The sequence below is a fragment of the Mandrillus leucophaeus genome, unplaced genomic scaffold (assembly GCF_000951045.1).
Source record: "Mandrillus leucophaeus isolate KB7577 unplaced genomic scaffold, Mleu.le_1.0 Scaffold6, whole genome shotgun sequence".
Classification (NCBI taxonomy): Eukaryota; Metazoa; Chordata; class Mammalia; order Primates; family Cercopithecidae; genus Mandrillus; species Mandrillus leucophaeus.
In genome coordinates, this window is record NW_012106474.1 from 3059854 (window position 1) to 3063827 (window position 3974).

Here is a 3974-nt window from a genome sequence, read left to right on the forward strand (position 1 = left end):
GTTCTAGACCAGATACCATAAATCATTCAATGTTCCTGACTCCTTTCCCCGAGACAGGGCAGACAGAGATTAGGCACATTCAGCACAGCTTCTCTCTCTCCCATGGCAGCACATGGGACTCTAAGGAAGCTGGGAAGCTGTGCTGTTTGAGGAAATCACTGAGTTGAAAGTTCTCTACCTCAAATTAACCCCTTACTTGTCAACCTCACCTGCTGTAAGTCTGGGCATAAGGAGAGCTTTGTTTCAGGCAGTTCATTTTATTTTGTTTTTTTATGAATACTTACTTTACTACCATTTTCCAACCTCACCTCCTAATGCTGTGCTTACCCACACTGACCTCCTCTTACAGGTGCAGATTCTACACACATTTAAAGACTTCCTTAAAACTCTGCCTCTAGTATACCATCATCTACCACTCTAATAACAATTATCATTTCTCTAGCCAAATTCCTACCACCATCATCTTCTTGGTTACACCAGGAGACATTTTGGACTATTCATTTTGGACTATTCATTTTGGACTGTCCTCTTGTGGTCCCAATTCTCTATGCTTTACCTTCCCAAGAGGACTTTAGGTCTTCAGGGCCAGCAGCTATGGCCCAGGACTCTTGTACATCACTCCAACATTTGGGAATGAGCTCACAGCTGGCGTCTAAGGTGTCAAGATGAAATGTCCCCACTTCCCTTCATAGGTAAAGGGACGGTCAGAGCATGGCATGCCTTAGGTCCTTACAACAAAGACGAATGAATATCCTACATGCTCAGGGGTTCCTCTGGGGGATAAAAGGGAAGTAGCAGGGCAAGGAGAAGACTTTTACAAGCAGTTTTCTCATGGAGAAGTTGGGGACAATAATCCCACCTTCACTGGGTCATAAGAAGAATTGAGTGGGTTGCGGAATGTGAAAATGCTTTGTAGAATCCACAGTGCTGCGGAATCGTCCTTTACTTCTGTTATGTATTTTTGGCTTTTATCCCCAGTAGATCCTTAAAAGTCAAGCACAATAGGGGATGGTTCTTTAGAGCATTGCATCCAAATTAGTTTCCCCACCTCCCGTTCTGACTCCCCCCTCCCCCTGCCCCAACACACACACACCAAGGTGTTATATAACAGCAAACAGTGAGGGCACACAGTCAATGAGAAACAACCCTGCTTCATCATACATCTCTCTTGCACCATTATCATTTTCTGTTCAGGACTTGAGATGTCCACAAAAGAAAGAGAAAGGGCTCTGTTATGTGTCCAGAACTTTCCACTGTACTTGTCAATTCTCTTAGTAGAAAATAGAGGTTATAAAAAATACCAGCTGGTCATACTTTCCACGAGAAAGAGATAAATAATTAGGAGTCCATTTAAACACACATGGAATGACTCAGGACCATGTTACAAGCCCAAATATACCTTTTCATGCTCTACAAACTGAAAAGGTAAAGAGCAAGATTTGGAATCTCAGAGACACGCAGCAGGGCCAGCCAGTGTGGGCATGAGGTTGCGGTTGCTGATCTCAAATGTGCAGTCCACACACACAGGCTTGAGGTTTGGATATCTATCTGAGCAATTCTCAATTTTGTCTTTGGCGTGGGCTGGAGTGTCCACAGGAAAGGCTGTTCTTTCAGGATCTGAGCCCGTCTGTTCCCAGCTGACACCAAGGTTTGAAAAGTGCAGACCCACATGAAAATGAAACTACATCAACTGCTGCTTTTAAAGCTAACCAACCTTAATTGGGACTTGAAAGTATTCTAATTTTGTCCAACTTTGGTTAAAGGTTTGGAACCATTGGTATTATTGCATGCAAAAGTCTATAATGAATGTAGATTCTCAGATTGAGAACCAAGGAAAATAAAGTTGCTGATGCTGAACTTTAAGGAGTGACGTGCTCCAAGCAGTTCCAAATGTTTCATAAATGCAGAAACTCTGACTAATTCTATAATATGTCTTAAAACCCCTTAAAGTGTTGATAACTCTTGACCCAACAATTTCTAATCCAAAATATATGTGAAGAAAAAATCAGAAACGCATGTAAATTATTATGTACAATGTTGTTCTTTGCAATATTATTTTTAGTAGTAAAGTAAAATTTAAAATTAAATGTCCAACAATGAGTTTGACTAACTACATTATTATAAATACACATGTATATATATACACACACATCTATATATATAAAAGTACTAGTTCATTTAAAATACATGTAAAAACTATAGAATATATTTGTTATATATTTTCAAACAAAATATTTTAAAATACAAATATAGAATATGACCCCAATTTTATATACACTATGCATAGATAGACACACAGACACACACACACACACACGAGATAAAAGACTGCAAACTGTTCAGTACTGCAAAACTCTAAATGTTTAATCTCTTAGTAATGATATTACAGGAAAACAATAGCAAAAAGTAAACACACCAAACATCCAATGAAAAATAGAAACTGCCATGTTCACTTCAAATAGGTTTAGACATCACTTTCTCGTCTACTAAGTGATTAACTATTGAGTGATTGATTAAATATATATCACAAAAATTGTGGGTCAAAAACACTCCCATCATAGTTATTTCCACTATATCTGTTGGTTCCCAAATCTAAGTGTAGCCAAGACTTTCATATGTTTCCCAACTGCCTCTGCACAGTTGGAGATAGTTAAAGTAAAAATAGAGTTTGAATCAGAAATCAATATATCAAATCCTAGTTCTATCTTTTTATGCTTGTGTGTTATTGGGTGACATGCTAAAACTTCTGCAACCTCATCTCTGTATCTATGAGACTGGAATGGTTCCGGGAGACCACAAGTAGGAAGGTCCCAAGTGGACTACGGTTAGCAAACCCCAGCCCTTCCATGCCTCCTGGTCCACCTGCTCCTGCCTGCCCCTCAGTTAAGAGACAGCCCCCCGTGCAGCCCACGCCTGGAGGACCTGACCCCATTCCCCTTGGTGCCCGTGCTCACTGCCCAGCCCTGCGGCTCCCACCCACTGACTTTGGAGCTGTCGTCTCCCTCTCCTGCCTACTTCACCAATACTGCCCTTCGCTGCTTCCTCTTCTAACGCCGAGCAGTGTCCTCGTCCCATGCCAGGTCTCACATGTGGCCTCCCCGGGCCACAGATGTGTGGGGAGCAGGTCTCAGTTCTTGTCCTCCATCCCCACTCTGGCCTCACCCTCCTGTCAGTATGCTCAGTCCCGACACCGCCTTCCAGACCCATGTGCCCTCATGCCCTGTCCCCCAGGGCCAAGCTGGCCATGGCCTCCCCTCCCCAGCCTGCCACAGGTTTACAGAACATCTCACCTGTCTTGCTCAAAGCCCGCATGAGACCGTGCTTCCCTCAGGGATCGTGACCTGGTGGGGGAAGGGATTGAGCAATGTTGTACACACCACGTGTTTCCACCTGTGCCTGGGACATTGGCACCTGCTCTCCAAATGCTTCGGGAATAAATGAGAATGAATTTAATCTACATCCACAGAGAAGAGGAAGGAAAGGCACTGAAATGTGACATTCGTCAAACATGCCAGGACTGTTCAAGCTGCCTTTCACATACATCAAAGTTTAGCTTCTCCAAAGCAAGGGGAGGCCAACGAGCCCCAAATCACCCACAGCAGGGCCAGGATTTGAATTAATCTTCCAGATTCCAAACTCTTCACTAGACCGTGGTTTCCTAAAATGAGAAACCAGCTGACGAGAGTGGGAGGCATGAGTGCTGCCCTGCCATAAAGGGATCGCATCTGAAGCTACAGCCACCGTGACCTCACATTCTTTTTCTTCTTTCACTTCAGAAGTGTATGTGAATCCTTAGTTCCAGATGAGAAGCTTTCTAGGTAGTCAGCAGTATGGTATCACTCACGAACAGGAAGGAATCACAAATGCATCCCCATAACTACGAAACTGTAGTTTAGTAGTCAAAACCTCTTTATGGCACTACAGCATCTAAATACAGAGGAATATAAATGCCTCAAAAGGTTAAGGAGGTGTCA

The 3974-nt window shown here is 43.0% G+C and overlaps 1 protein-coding gene across 1 annotated transcript in view; it reads right to left on the bottom strand.

The window, feature by feature from the left end:
• SMOC2 (SPARC related modular calcium binding 2) overlaps nt 1-3974 on the bottom strand; it is a 255415-nt gene that overhangs the window by 217563 nt on the left and 33878 nt on the right. The gene's annotated exons all lie outside the window — the stretch shown is intronic.